This window comes from Protopterus annectens, chromosome 2.part0, assembly GCF_019279795.1.
Source record: "Protopterus annectens isolate FY-2018-M chromosome 2.part0, PAN1.0, whole genome shotgun sequence".
Classification (NCBI taxonomy): domain Eukaryota; kingdom Metazoa; phylum Chordata; order Ceratodontiformes; family Protopteridae; genus Protopterus; species Protopterus annectens.
This window is the reverse complement of record NC_056728.1, coordinates 1,236,726,765-1,236,744,093: the sequence shown is the minus strand read 5'-3', so window position 1 is coordinate 1,236,744,093 and position 17,329 is coordinate 1,236,726,765.

Here is a 17,329-nt window from a genome sequence, read left to right as displayed (position 1 = left end):
GCCTTGGCATACGCCTTCAAGGTTCAAAAGTTTTAAACACAGTAAAGCACTTAAATAGTTCATCAATTAGAAGATTACTAAACAGAACAATAGAACAATAGAATGTACCAGAATGCATATGAATTTAAATGAAAACATAAAGCAAAAATAATTCAATTGAAACTAATGAGTTCATAGAATAACAACAACAATAATAATACTAATAATAACAATAATAATACTACTACTACTACTAATAATAATAATAATAATAATAATAATAACAATAATAATAACAATAAGCTACATGGTCCCCTGAGGAGGCCAATTTACATATCAATGTTCTAGAAATGAGAGCAGTGCTTTTAGTGTTGCAAGCCTTTCAAGGAGCTCTCCCCTTAGGGACACTCGCAATACAAACAGACAATATGCAACATATGGATGAGCTAATGACTTCAAACTAAAGACTAGGAGTGAATTATTGATTTTCTTCCGTGTGGAATGCTCACTGGTGTTTATTAGTTAAAACTCATATAGAAACGTAAACAATTGTCCAAGTCAGTGAAGTTAACCTATTTCTTTTTGCAGCAGTGAGAGATTGGGACAGTATAGTAATAGATTTATAAAGGGGACATCCTGTAAGACATTATGCATGATATGTGATGCATGATATGTGGTGTTTAAGTACAGTATTATCTGATATGCCCCTATAGAGGGTGTTTTTTCTTTCATAAAATGTGAGCACTCAAAAATAAGGAAACTGTGACTATGGCTAGGGTATACATGGTGCACTTATTCAATACACCAAGTGTAGCTAATTGTTAATACTGCATCTATATATACTTGCATATAGTATTGCATTGTAAAAAAGACATGTATGAAGCAAGATATAGAAGATAACCTTATCAAGACAAAGGTATTTTGCGTGTTTTTATTTTGTTGCATCTACTAAACCATAGCCAACTAGAAAGCACGAAGGAGTAGAAAAGCTATCTGAACAGACAGCACACGTAAATGAACTAAGACTATGGCTTGCAGTCTTGATGCCTGTATGTGATATATGTTAACAGCAATGTTTATGTGTTTGAATACAAGTTTCTAGCAGGATTAGTTCAGATTATAGCATGTTAAAAGAAATCCATCTTGTTTGACAGTACAAAAAAATACCTTGAGAAAGATTCTGCTGATTGGAAACAGAGGCCTATTTTTTAAGGTCAGATAGCTATAATGTTGGTGGCAAAGTGGAATGGGAACTTTCATCTACTTTCAAGCCACAGAGCACTATCTTAACTTGGTGTAGGCAGATAGCAGTAAATTGCCCAAAAATTATTGGTCCCAGCTCAGGACCCCAAGTTCAGGAACTGTTTTCTGAGGAGAAGGGAAAGTTCATCAAAGCAAGGCATCAGAGGGCAACAAATAAACAACAGATCATCCATCAAGTGTAAGAAATATTGTTATACAAGGGATAACTACATATAAATCATTTCTTGGAATGTGGGGGGGTTGTCCTCATTCAATCAAGAGGAAATATATACTCTGGAAAGTGAATAAAAAGAGAGAAAGGACAAATAATTTTGCTTCAGTGGACATGGCTGAATATCAAGAATGCTCATAATCTAAGAAGTAGTTACTTTATCGAAATACTAACAGATCAGGGTAGTAGGGGGTGATAATAATTTTCAGAATATATATAGAGGCCAGCACTAGCACGAAAAGAAGGTGGATTATTTTGGGGAAGTACACCTGCAAATGCAAAAATTTCAATAGGAAATATTGCTGAGCTTTATTCCAGAACTTTTTTCATGTAGGTGCTGGGGGGTTAATGTCACAACAAGCAAAGACCAGGATGGGCTATTTGGGGGACAGAATACCAAAACAGAATTAAGCAATATTTGAAAAGTACAGTTGTGTAAGTTGCACTCACTCATAACAATGTGTGTTTGAACTCCTCATTGCTGTATATGGGTTATTTCCTGCCCAGAAAACAATTACTGGCCAGCTTCAAAAAGCTCTGGCTCCTCCACTCCTTCACTCTGACTGATGATTAGCTAATCCCATGAAGGGAAATCAGCAGTCTGGGTGAAGCTTTCTGCAGAAATTTCTTGCCCATACAATGTGAAAAGAGCCTAACATCCTGAAATAACTAATCAATATTAACAATAGAACATGTAAAGTAGAAAACAAGCACAACCCTGCTTTATATCCCAACTACACTATATAAAAGAATAGGGAGATGGAGGGCATGTGGCTACTGCGGAAATAAGTAATTTGAACATCTACTGTTATGGGTAAGTAGGACTTAAACAGCTGTACTATGTTCCTCATTCCTTCTGCTGTGGCAGCCCCTAGGCTATATGGGTTAAATTCCAAATCATACCCATTATAGGAGGAGGACAGATATGGATCCAGGACTCCCTGGAGAATGGTCCTAGCAAATTTACCCCAGACTTAGAAAAGGAGTCTTTATAATGTTTCGTAAAAGTATATTCAGTGGAACATATAGCTACCTCTAGAATGCTTCTATAGTCCACCCCTTTCCAGTATGCAATCAAAGAAGACAAGACTATATTGAAAAATGTCTTGATAATGTGTGGAATGCATTTGCTATGGTAGGAATAATAAAAACAATTGCTGAGGACAAACACCTGGCATTGTATGTTTAGATCCAGGGTGTTTTTTTTTGCCTGTTGATAACAAGTAAATAGCTGAGCAGCTTTTATAAAGGGCTTAGTTCTATCATGATAGTACCTGAGCTGCCCGTGCATGTCCAGAGTATGCAGAGTCTGTTCTCCCTGGTTTTTAGGTTCTGTGTAGAAAACTGCAACAGTGATGGCTTGATTCAAAGTAAGCCCTGAAACCACTTTGGGCATGAAGGAGGGGGTTGTTCTTAAAGATACCCTATCTCTATGGAAATCTGAGAGGGTTCACCTACCATAAGAGCATGCAACTCACATACTCTTCTTGCAGATGTCAGAGCAATCAGGAGTACAGTTTTACTAGTCAAGAACCTTAAATCAGCTTAATGGGCAGGTTCAAAAGTTGATGGTCAATTTCCCCAGCACATAGATGATATCCCAAGGACTGTTTATGAGAAGGTTTCACCTGTAAAATTCCTTTCAGAAAATGTTTCACAACAAACAGAAGAAAAAAAAAGAGGATCCATGGCCAAACATGCTGAAATGTTCACAAGCTGAACCTTTATAGAGGAATAAATGAGGCCAGAGGCAAGTAACTCACACAAATATTTGAGCAACACTGGTACAAATTACCTGATGGGCATTGGTCATCGGTTAGGCACCAACTAAAAAAATCGCTTCTACTTACCAACACGGGATTTTCTATTAGCAGGCTTTATTGGGCGGCACAGTGGTGCAGCGTACGTTGTTCGCCCCCAGCAGAGAGGTTCTCCGTTTTTCTCTTCGGCTGGGTGCCTTGTGTGTGGAGTGGCATGTTCTCCCTGTGTTGTTTGGGTCTCCGTCCTCGGTTTCCCCACTCCCCCATTCCAAGACATGCATCTGCATTTTTCTCGGCCTCCGGGCTGAAAACAGGCTCTGTGGAACCTAGTCGGACATTCCCATCAAAAAATGTTAAATAAAAATAAATAAATAAATAAAATTGCCCCCTTTTGTACCTGCTGTATATCCTTGTGAAGTATATGCCTAAAAGCTATTAAAATTGAATCATCCAGGTAGTTAGGTGAAGTGCATTGATAATGGGGTGCATCAAACTTTCCCTTTCCTGCATGAGTACTAGAATCAATGTTGCCTAAGCCAAAAGGTGGTCACCACAATTATTTTAGGAGTATCCTTTAGAATCACCAGAATTACCCCGGATGTTAATGGAAAGGGTGAAAAAGCATAAAGAAACATTTCTTTTCAAGGGAATGAAAATGCATCAGTCTTCCAGACTTGTTTGCAAGGAGCCCTGGAACAAAACTTTTAGTTGTCTGTTTTGAAAAGAGCTGAACAAATCTGTTTGAGATGCTCTCCACAACTGGATCAATTCCTGGAAGATCAATTCATTCAGTTTCCAATAATAAGGGTCTGTCCAGGTCCTGCTTAGTCTGTCTGCCACTACAGTTTGCCCTGTAAGAATGTTAGATGATTGGAGGGTTAAGAAATTCTGAATAGCTGCATTCCATGCTAGCACTGCCAGCCTGCATAGGATGTACAACCTTGTAAGTATGTGCTTATTAATATACTCTATAAATGTGGCAAAGTCTGTAATCACTTGAAGAGGTCCTATGGACCACATGTGATGGAGGGACTTGACGGCATGGATCAAAGCCAACATCTCTTTTTAGTAGATGTGATTTGGTCTGTCTGAAGGATTCCACAGGCCTTGCACCTTTACCCCTCTGGAAATTGATCTTCAGGCAAAATCTGAAGTGTCTGTGGTGACATATTAGTTTGGGGTCTGAGGAGGGATGGGGAGATCTGAGTTTAGTTGAATATGTTGTCTCCACCAATACAGTCCCATTTTTATACAGCCCAAAACTGAAATGTGATACTTCAGAGAATGCAAATGCTGGGTCCATGTGTTTACAGAAACAATTGTCTCTTTCTCATGTATTTTCTGGCAAGAGTTATAATGAGAATCATAGAAGCCATGAAGCTTAGGATCCTGATAAAGTCTCTTGCAGAAATCTGAGACTGATTGGAGTAGTTCAGGAAAAATTTCAGATGAAGAACCACCTTGATTTCTGTTAAAAATGCCTTTTAAAGAGAAGAATCTATGAGACATCCAAGAAACACAATCCTATTTGACAGAGTCAAGGAGGGTTTTGCAATATTTATCTGGAAGCCCCAGTAGGTTAAATGAGGCATAACTCATGTTAACGACTCTTGACATCTGGACAAGGACTGTACAAAGATAAGCAAACTGTCTGAATAAAGAAAAACGTGAATGCCAGTCTGCAATAATCTACGACTGAGACAAGACATTTTGTGCATAGCCTTGAGCCGTATATAAACCAAATGGTGATGCAGAAAATTCATAATGAGACCAAGAAATAGAAAATCTTAGAAAATATTTCAACATTTTGAACTTTGGAGCTTTCATATACATATTTTGAAATGAAATATCTAGTACTGGTCTCCAAGAAGCCTCTTTCTTTGGTACTAGAAACATTCAGTAATAGAATCCTTTGTCCCTTTGACTTAAACACACTGGTTCTATAACTCCCTGGGTGTGTAAAGACAGAGGAATCTGAAAAAAAAACATTATGTTTGGTTTGGATGGTGGGAGGTACCCCCGAAATAATTTTTTGTATCCAGTACTATATGCAACCCTTCTACTCCACTTTTAACACCCTGTAGTCCAAAATAATCTTATGCAAAGGGGATTTTGAACAGATTTGTAGAGATATTGGCTGGGAGGATGGTAAGGAATGTTGACACAGTCATTCTGTACTGTTGGTCTATCTCTTTTTCTGATAGAACTAAAGTTTTTTTTTTTACCCTCCCGTCATTTTTTTACCCTCTGGCCATCTTTTTTTTTTTTTTTTTTTTTTTTTGCATTTTGTTTGCCAGAAAAGGTCCATATAACACCCCCTTATCTAAATATGAATATCTAAGATTTTAAGATTTTAGACTGTACCTAATCAGGACTATCTTCTCACCTCTTTAGCAGTAGCAGTGATCCTAGACACAGTATTCGCACAATCACACACACTCTTCAGCGTTTGTTTACATACCTGAGAAAGGGTAGGAACAGTTTGGATTAAAAACAGCTTTCCTGCTTTTTGGGAGTAACAGTTGGGCATCATGTTAAGTACAGGCAGCATTCAGCGTATCCTCTAAGGTTGGAAGTATAGGATAAATGGGAGAAGAATGAGGAATATGCATTTGTAACATACTTATTATATGTACGCAGTTCAGAGGGGAGAATCATCTGTTTGTTCACTTAATAATACCACATTTATCCTGGAAAAGTTCAGGCTAAAAGAAAAGTCCTCCACATGAGGATATGAATTACAGTTTTCTTTCCAATCAGAGAGAGTTTTGTATGGAAATCTACAGGAGAAGAAGCACTATTTTTGTCAAAATCAGAATCATCGCATGCTGTTTCCTCAGGAATAATTTTACAAGGAAGGTCCATCTGTAAAAGATTTTGTTTATCAGAATTTACTGCATATAATGCCTGTCTAAATGTAATGCCAAGGTGGGGAACTCATCTTTTTAACAGTAATAACTTCATTAGACGAACAATGTTTACCTTTTTTAACAGGAGTTCCAGCATAACAAGACTGACTCAAAGTGCGGGACGTCTGCCCAATCTTATGGTCTGCTGCCCCAGTTACTCTGATCAAAATCTCCTGGAGTATTTCTCAGGGTAAGAAAATATGGTTCTTCTATGACCATATCAAACAATGGAACAAAGACGATGTGGCTGACCACTGGTTCATGCTGACTGAAAGAATTACAACAGAAAGAAAGTGAGTGATCTGAGAAACAATCAATGGTCACTGCAGATTCACTACTATCAGAACTCATTGTAAAGTGATTTTTTTTTCTTTATCAGTAATTGCTGGAGAAGCAACACCTTGACAGGTGTAGATATCTATGATGTAACCAGGGAAGAAGCACCAAAAGCAGTAAGCATAGCTGGAGTGAGTCGACTGGAAGGTAAGTTGTCACTGAATGTTCATAAGCAGCACATTTAGACTCAGAACACTTTTCCCCAGTCCCTTAGAATAAAAAATGTCAAAGTAGAACATAATTCCCCTGACAGTACTTTTCAAACACTCGCACACATACTGACAGGATCAAAATGGCAGGTAGGTTATCACAAAGTGAGCATAAGCATTACACTGACAACCAATTTCCCACCTATTTCTCTGTAAACTTTCCTGCTGCACAAAATTCATATTTTACATAAATGGTACACATTTTTTATCACAATATCAGCCCCAAGTGCTTTAGTAAACACTCTAAGCTAGATTTAGCAATCCCTGACAGGAAACTTCCAATACTGAGAAAAAATACTGTATTTCTTAAAGGGGAAACATTTCTTTTAATCAAAATAAAAAGAGATAAATGGCTATCTTTCTTTGAAGTGCAACATTTCTGTCAGACTTATCTAGCAGAAATGAAGCTCTAGTACAATTGCTGTCCCTGAGAAGTCTGAAAGATATGCTTCTTCTCAAGACAGCAAGAAAATATTGAATAAAGTTTCACTCTGACTACTGATTTCCCTCCACAACATTATCCAATCGGTATTCAGAATAAAGGAGTTGGGGAGTCAGGTTCATAGGTTCATAGATAGGTACTAGGTGATCTGCCCGAGGGCATTTATAAACCTAGCCAGAGTGCGTCGGCTTTCGCTGCCCCATTAATTAATTAACTGATTCTCTGTCAAGCAGAGACAATGAAGTGACCCAGGGGTGTATTTTCTGTTACCCATGCACTCATCAAGGTTTCTCTTGAAGAGTGTTAGTGAGGGACTCTGCCTAATGTAGTTTGGAATTTTGTTCCAAAGCATGGGGAGTCTCTGTGACAGGAATATATCCCTCCAGCATGTTCTATTTATTGTTGTGGCGAGGTTTAGCTCACTAGAGCGCTGCAGTGACTTGGATTTCTTTAGGTGGAGCATGTCCATTAATTCTGAGTTGGACATGGCTTTGTAAGTCAGGCAGAGATCACCTCTGAGTAAGCGATATGCCATTGAGTACAGCCAGAGTTTTTTCAGTCGGGCTGCATAGGACATATGTTTGAGGCCAGTAATACTCTTGGTGAGGTACTTTTGTGGTCTCTCCAGCTGTTGGACGTGTCTTGTGAGGTACATCCCAAATGGGGCATTGTACTCTATGATGGGTCTGATGAGTGATGAGTACAGGGGCACTATAACCTCTTTATTTCTTGATGCAAACCCTTTAGTAATTTGATGGGCCTCATAAAAGGATGTCCTAACTAATTTGGCAATATGATTGTCAAAGGAGATATTACTATCTACCTGGGTCCCCAGATCTCTTATTACCTCTTCTATATTAAGGGGGTTGCCACCTATGTGGTAATTCGTGGGTGTTTTGTTTTTCCCAAACAGGATGACTATGCATTTTTTGGCATTTAGCTTGAGGCCATGACTTTGACACCAGGTGTCCATCTCAGTAAGGCCCTTTTAGAGGGTGTCCATGTCAGTTGGAGAGTCATTTATGGCTCCCAGTTTGCAGTCATCAGCAAACTTGGTTAGCCATAGTCCTCCTGTGTTTGCCTGTACGTCTGAGGAGTATATGCCAAACAGTAGGGGTCTCAGGACTGAGCCTTGCAGGACACCACTTGTGACTGGTTTAGAGTTGGACCTGGAGCCCACTATTCTTACCGTGTGAGTTCTGTCTGTAAGCCAGTTGGCAACCCATCAGAATTTTCAGAAGCTGGATGGTTGTTGTTCCTGGGCAGAAAACAGCTCATATAGCTTAAGGACATCTGCAGCAGTGAGAATGAGGAACATCAAAAATTAGATGGAAAGGAGTGGTTTGATGCGTGTTAACACTTAACATGGCTCTCAGTCAGGATATACATTTTCCAGAAAAGAATCAGATCATGGGAACACACTGGACTAGTTCTTAAATGATAAGAAGGATTTCAATCAGATTTTAAACTGAGAAATCTGGGATAGATGCATCTCAGACCATGCACTAAGTAACTCATTACAGTAACAATAACAATTTCAAGAAACTACTCAAAAAAAAAAAAACATTGGAAATGGTGATACTATAAACAGAAAACACCTAAGAGATATATCTGTTGAAAACAAATGAGATAATCTGGGATAATGAAAAAGTAAAACAGGAAGTAAGTATTGTGTAGTAGAATGAAATCAAAGTTGCATTCAGGGCCATAATCTTGACTGAAGAAGATAAATGCAGAAGAACACAAGGTGTTATCTATAGCAAAGAAGACTATCTAGAATTACTTCTTCTTCTTCTTCTTTCAGCTGCTCCTGTTAGGGGTCGCCACAGCAGATCAACTGTTTCCATTTCCTCCTGTCCTCTGCATCTTGCTCTGTCATACCAACCACTTGCATATCCTCTCTCACCACATCCATAAACCTTATCTTAGGCCTTCCTCTTTTCCTGTTACCTGGCAGCTTCATCCTTAGCATCTTTTTCCCAATATACTCTGCATCCCTCCTCAGCACATGTCCAAACCAACGTAATCTTGCCTCTCTGGCTTTATCTCCAAACCTTCCAACCTGGGCTGACCCTTACAGCTAAATAAAAGAATTTAGAGGAACAACTTAATGTTTAACTTAATGTGCTAAAATGTTAATTAAAAAGGGTCACTATTTCACAAGCTGAATCCATGAATTAAAGGGAATTTCTGTGGATAAATGAGAAGAAAATCCTAAATACATTTCATGATCTTTCAAAGAAAGATAAAAAGAACTTTATATGTCAAAAATGATGGAGGGGGAGGAAGTGAGGTGCAAACAGGCCATGAGAAGATATGATGTGTTAAGCAATCAATACATAAAGATTAATGCTAAAAAAAGAAGATTATATTCATAGATGTTTTCACAACAAAACTGAAAAATATTACAGGGGGCAGATAGGGACATGTCAAATATGCCAATTACAGAAGAAGAGGTGGGGACAGTAATTAATAGCAAAACAGGTAAACCCTCTAATCAAAGTGTATTTCCCCTCTGATCTTGTGATCTGCTGCACAAATTATTTAATTTAGCATTAAACATGCAGGAAATTATCTATTCTATACAACATGTGAGAGTAACACTGTTACCTAAATCCAAAGATCAGACACACAACTCTGATGACTTTAGACCCAGTCCACTGTTGAATACAGATATGAAAATATTCAAATATTAGCAAATAAACTAGAGTTCTACCAAACTAATTAGTCAAGGTCAATATAAGTTTTTTATGTGACAATTGGAAGGCCCTAGTGAACTCCATAGCAGTGAATCAAACAGGCACAAAGAAAGCTGGTATTGTGCTTTTTGACATATGGCTTTTGACACAGTAGACTGGGGCTTCTTTCTGAAACAATGAAAAGGGTGGATCTAGTGAAAATATTTCAAGAATAGATTAAGTTAATGTATGTTTTTATAATCATTTATGTGTCTGGTAGTTGTCCTAGAGGATTAAGGAGCTATTAAATAGCTGTTTCCTGTGGTCCAGTGATGAAAGGTTTGATTCCCTCGGCCTCTATTGTCTAACTGTGTGACTCTAAGCAGGGCATTTAACTTGACACCACTCCCAAGCTACGTCTGAAAAAGGTCCATAGAAGTAAGTGCTCTACCCCAGAAAACAAATACAAATAAAAATAGCATACTTACTCCTTATTTTACATCTTAGTGAATTGGATATATAATCATTAAGGTGGAGTGAGGAAGGGTACCAGACAGGAATGCTATCCCTGGACCTTTTTCTATCAATAATAGAGGAATTGATTTTGCAGATATAAAAATGGCTTACTGATTTAGTAAAGCAAGAGTCTAAGAGGCAGCTGTTCAGATTATATTCAGATGACAGTATTCTTAAGATGTAGAACATGAATATAAAATTGCCTAATGTGTTGCAGTCAGTCCAAGAGTTCACAGAGGTTATTATTAGCTTGTGATAAGAACAAAACCGTACTGATCAGGGTAGGAGAGGAGAACAGTCCAAGTGTTCAGATACAGGAAAGAGAAAGTGCCATTTATTTGGGCCTGAAAGTGAGTCTCATTCAAGAGCTTACAACAGAGAAAATCTCAAGAAATTGCAGCCCCATATTAAGCAGGTGATGTAAACCATGGGATATAAACAAAATTCTTTAACAGGAAAGCTCAAAAGGATAAATATAATGTTCACACCTCATGTCCTGCATTTTATGAAATATATCCCAGTTTGGATAAGTCATCCCAAGTTAAAAGAGATGCAATATCTAACTGAAAAGTATATTACAGGTACACAAGAGAATATGGTAGCCAAACAGAAGCTAACAATATTAAGAGGGAGAAGAAGTTGGACTACAAAGCACATAATCTGTCACAGTGCCCCAGACTTCAGGAAGCCAAAATAGAAAAAAGGAAGAAATAGAAGACATAACAGAGACAGTCTATACACTTGGGAGCGAAAGGGTTTAGGACTCAAGAAAGGCAATTGCCTCATTGGGTATACAAAATAGGGATTAGTAGAACTCAAAGTAATTTGGGAAGATGAGTGGGTAATAGAAGTAGTCAGAGGTAGAGACAAAGAGACACAGAAAAATCTGGGTATTAGCAAATGGAAGCACTTCATGGATAGAAATGTGATGAGATGGACACAGAGAAGTCCTCTCTTCTCTTCCTTTTGTCATCTACAGAACCAGTTTGAAATCCTGTTCAAATAAGGCACGTATAATTATGTAGCAACTGCTGTAGAATCCACCTATGGAGAAAAGAAAAACTAAAGGAGCAGGCATCCTGTAGCAAATGGGCTAGCATGACAAAAAGGAGGGGGAGGACTCATTTACAAGGTATTATGTAAGAAAAAGACACAGAACACAATTCTTAAAGTGCAGAAGTAGTGGGAAAAAAGCAATATACGACTTCTGATGAAGTCCATTGGGATGTAGTTTAGGGTAGCTACAATTTACTTAGAAACTAGGCAATGGCTTGAAATCAACAAATGAAGATGTAACATTTTGGTTGCTTGAAGAAAGCAAATCCACCACTAATAAATGTTGGCGATGTGACATCAAGCATATGGGACTGATACACATGTGATGGCTTTGTTGCAGAGCCCAGAATAGAAAGCGACAATACCAAGACACAATGGAACGTGTTTTTGACAAGCAAGTACTTTCATTCTATGCAGTTTTTTTTTTTTTTTTTTTTAATTGAGGGACATAAGGAGGGGTAGACACAGTAGTAATGGTGCTAATAGTCCTGAACATTGTCATTAAAACACTGTTAACAAAAGAAAACTAAAATTAGAAAAAAATATTGGGGGGATTTGTAATGATCTATGTATTTATTTATTTATTTTTTATTGTATTTATTTTTCATTTGTTGACTGGGAAAGTCCGACTGGACACAGATCCATTTTCAGCGGATGCCCGGGGAGAAAAACTCCAATAGCAATATATACAAGAAAATTTCATAAAAGAAAGAATAGCATACAGAAAGAAATATTAAATCCATGTAAACATCAGTGACGTATAGCTTAACAAATTCTTAAAGGAGACATTTAGTAAAGTACATAGATCAGCATTATTCAGGATTACAGCAGTAAGAACTATATAGAATTTTTTTTTAGTTGTATTAATGTATATGTGAGTCTTTCCCTGTAATTATGAATACTTGAAGTAATTTTATTAAAATAATAACAGCTTGTTATTAAACTTTACAGGGAAAGGAATCAGGGGACCCTTAGTATAGTCATTGCAACAAGGTCATTGCAACAAGGTTAAAAGTTATTAAGAATAATGATATAAAATGTTTAAGATAAACCCCAAACTCAAGATATCACATTCACAGAAGACAGTGTTTGCCTATTACTTGAGAGAAAGTGAGAGTGTTTCATAGCAAGGCTATGACTGCACACATGCTAGAATATTTACAATGGCTGTAAAACTGTGATTTTTCTTCATTAATAGAGTGTCAGCTTTTTGTGGATATTGATATACTTTCATTTCGTTCTGCTTTGTTGAAAAATTCAATAAAAATAATACAAATAAGAAAAGTCTAAGTTTTTTGCAACTTAAAAGCACATGCTACATAGTTTCATTCCCTTTTATTAATGGCCTTATACCTAAAGGTTTTCTTTTATAGGTAGTTTATCAGCACAGTCTCCACGAAACATCCCAAAGCACTGAACTTTACATTTTCCATTCACATCTATTTGTGATTGCTGTTTGCAATTTAACTAACAATGCTTCCCAAGGATGCATCTCATAATACTTGTCCATCACTGCCGCATGTCATTTTCTTCTATCCTTTAATATTTCTCTCTCAAACTTCCATGTTTAATTAGTAAGCTGCATACTACTTTACATTTTGCCATCTTTTTTCTCTTAACAGAACATTCTCGTTTCAGTGTGTAAAACATTAGCTATTACATCTTTCCCCTCATTCGTCATTCATATTAAAGAAAATAAATGCAATGATACTACAAAAATGGATGAATCACTTTTCACCCTCGCTGTTCTTTCTTTACATGCAGCATTTCCCTCTTAAGTGGATTTAAATTAACAGTATCTATAATACTTATTTTTGCAATTTTCCAGTCATGGATAAACCCTCCTATTATAATTGATTTTTCCTAACAGCATATTTTTTATAAGATACGCTTTCTTCCAGAAAGAGAATTGAATTCAAACACTCTCCAAAAATGAGTATTCTCCTTCCACTCCCATATTTCCTCCTGTTCTTCCTGTATTCCTTTTCAGATTTTCATACTTTCCCTAAGTTAATACTTATTTATTTATATATATATATATATATATATATATATATATATATATATATATATATATATATATATATCCTTATTAATTCAGTAATAGTGCATATGAATAAAAAGGGAGGAGAAATGGGTTGTGTAATTGGTAATGGAGTTGGGATACTTACTTTGTTTAGATACACAGATATATTTCATTTGGGTAGGAAGATAAAACTGACCAATTTATCATATGATCAAACCTTTAATATTTATCCAAAACAGGACCAGGAAAAAAGAATAAGTACCATCACAAACTAGTTACTGACAGACCACTTTCCAATGTCAGTACCTCACATAATAATAGAGTACTGCTTGATGTTAGAACAATAGCAGGTCTAACACGCTCTCTCTCTCTATTTATCTGGTGGTCAAATGCCTATCTTTAAGCATAGGTCATAATGGCACAACAGCATTTAAACCAGGTGGTTTATCTGCAGTCAAGTTGATAATCCATTTCACTTCATTTTTTTCTGTGGCGTTCATTATATCACCTAGTTTTAAATTGTGATGTGTGTTCTGAATTCCTTTGAACTTAAAAGTATGTGTGGGGAATTGTGATATATGATCAGCAAGGGCATTCTTGGTGTTCATATTGCAAATGTCTCGTAGATGTCTTAAAATCCTGTTCTTAAATTTCTGATCAGTCTTCCCCATGTAGTAGGTGTCACAACATTGGCATGTGGCAAGATAAACAAGATGCTGCGTATTACAGTCAACATGGCATGAGAAGGTGTACTCAGAGCTATTTACAGGATGTACAAAATGATTGGTAATATCAATGCTATTACATGCTGAGCATTTGTTACAATGGAACGTTCCCTTTTTCTTTATCACATTATTAGGTGGATGACCATCTTTCTGACATAATAAACGCTTGATGTTTTTCTTATTTTTAAAAGTAAATCTTGATGTTTCTCCAACTATATTGAGGATATTTATATTCTGTGTCAAGATGGGCCAGTATGTCTTAATAATGTCACACACTTGTATGTTATCATTGGCAAAAGTTAAATCATACTTGTTCTTGATTCATTTATATGAGTGTTGGCAGGAAGACTATTTCTATCATTTGATTTGCTAAGAAAATGGGGATAACCCTTTGATCTTCTGACTTCATTAAATCTATCTGCATCAATGGTGACATCTTTAGTAGAATAACCTCTATTCAATAGATTAGACTGTAGATACTTCACTTCATTTTTATAGTCTTGATCCTCTGTACATAATCGAGAGATTATGGTTGCCTCATTTTCCATGATATTTTTGAAAATGTGTCTGGGATGTAGACTGGTTTTATGAAGATAGTGATTCTTCCATGTCTGTTTCCTATGTATTGTTGTGCCTATCTTTCCTTTGGAGTCAAAAAATATCCTCACATCAAGGAAGCTGATACTCTCCTTGGAGATCTGATGTGTAAACATTAGAAAGTCAGTAGTCTCATTGAGGTAATTCACAAAGTTTTGTATTTGACCTCAGTCACCTTGCCACAGAATAAAAACATCATCAACAAAACAACCATAATAAATAATATTAGAAAACCAAGGATTCATAGCATTGATTACAGATTTGTTCTCCCATTCTGAGAGAACAAGATTGGAGTAACTATTGGCACATGATGTGCCCATGGCAACACCCCAACGCTGCCAATAGTATTGTCTTCCATAGAAAGAGATGTTATTTTCTAGGATTAAATCTAACAGGATGCAAATAAGGTCGAGATCAATATTGTGTGTCATCCTTCGTCACAAATTCCTGATGAACTCAATGCCATAGTCATTCAGAATTGAAGTAAAAAGACTTTGTATATCTAGGGTAACAAGAGTGACGTGAATATGCTCTGTTAGTTTATCTGCAACCAAGCCTAGTTGGTTCAAAAAGTCGGCAGTATCCTTAAGAACGATTGGAATATTAACTAATAATGTTCTTAATTCTTTTTCAACATACATAGATAGGGGTTCCGTGATCCAGCCTCGACCAGCCACTATTGGTCGTAGTGGGGGATTGATGGTATCTTTGTGGATCTTTGGTAGACCTCCTATAGAAGGTATGCTGGGAATAGATACATCAAAAAAATTGTATAGATCTTCACTCAAATTCCTTTGCATCAACATGTCATATAATTCATCTCTCAGTTTAGAGATTTTTTGCTCAACTTCAAGTTTACTTATTTTCATATATGTCAGCTCATCACTTAACATAGAATCCATAGCATCTCAATACCATTGGGCATCCAGTATGACTATGGCACCTCCCTTTTTGAGGGTTTCAGGACAATGTCTTGGTTAGTTTGTAGTTGGAAAAGTGCTTCCTTTTCTTTTTTAGTGATGTTATAGTGTTGTGGTGCACTGTTGCTGATGGTCCTACATTTTTGAACATCATTGACACAACATTTCACAAACAGATCAACTGTAGGGTGATTAACAGGTAAAAAAGTGCTAGGCTTCCTGATAGCATCACTTACTGATCTAGGTTGGGTACCAAAAATATTTTTTAGGGTTACATTCCTTCCAAAGTATTTCATATCCAGTTCAAACTCACTTAGATCAGATGAAATAGAGGGAATAAAGGTAAGCCCCTTGTTCAAAAGATGCATCTGCTCATCACTCAATATGAATTTTGTTAGATTCAATACTAACTCCAGGCGGTGACTTAAAATATCTTCTTTCTCTTTCTCTCTTGGCTGTTCATTCTGGGTTGTCATTGCCAGGTTTGCATTAGAAAAATGGTACGTTCTGTGCAATAAGTGCATGTTGTGTATTGGCCTTTGGTCTGGTGCCTGTAATAGAAGTTGAAGCCCTTTCACCATCATCAGGAATAACAGTTGGTCTTAAGTCATTATTATCAGGAACTATGTGCTGATGTCCTATATCTCTATTAGAATGGAAGTTGGAATTATTATTGTTTGTTAGAGATGATGAAGGGACCCCTCACATGGTGTTGTTGTTTTGTATGGGGTCTCTTACTTGATGGTTATTAGTGTGTGATCTATCCTCCCTAGGCCATTCAAATATCCGGCCTTTCTTAAAGTGGCTACAACATATTATATTTTTGCCCATGCTTTTTTGTATTATTATAGACTTTAGTAATAGTTATTTTAAATTTGCGTTTTGGGAGTTTGAGTCTTTGGTATCATATTATTTGTTAATACTTTATGCGGAATCTTGTTTTTACTAAATTTTTTGATAATTTTGTGTAGTGTTAAGCATCGTTTTGTAAATTTCTTCCTAGCTAGTGATTGTTACTATGGGCTTCCATTATCTACAATATATTTTTACATCTACTTGACCAAAAGTAGGATAATATATTATGTTTGGTCGCATCATATAATTTAGCAAATCTTTGTGTAATTTTAGATGCTTTATTTAATATGCGATAATTCTTCACGATCATTGGTCTATCAGCTATGGGAGACTATGTTGATTGGCCCTAGGAGGCATATTCTTCCAGTCATTGGTTGTAACTCATGCATTTTGACTGGATGGCTTTATTTGCTTAGAGTATATAGAATGGATCGTGGCAATTTAATGCAATTGGTGTGTTTATCCATAGAGCGTATTGAGATTGGCTATGACTTCTAACATTTTTGAATGCATCTTTCTAAGCTTATATAGTTTGAAATACACATGCATTTGAAGCATTTTATTTGACAGCTGACATTATTCATATAAATAACATTCTTTAGTATTGATGGTAGTACAGCATGATTTTCTAAATGTTTAATACTAGTTACAATTTTGGCGGCACACAAGCAAGGTTGTGTTTGCTTAGTTGTTCTGCATAACTTTTTTAGTTCATAGCAAAGAATTGTTGCTGTCAATAAATGTATTCTTAAATTTATTATTAAATTTCTTATTGGACATCATTTTTTATGATTTACTGTTATTTATAGCTTGTTATTTCAACCAACTGCCCTTATGCGGATGAGCT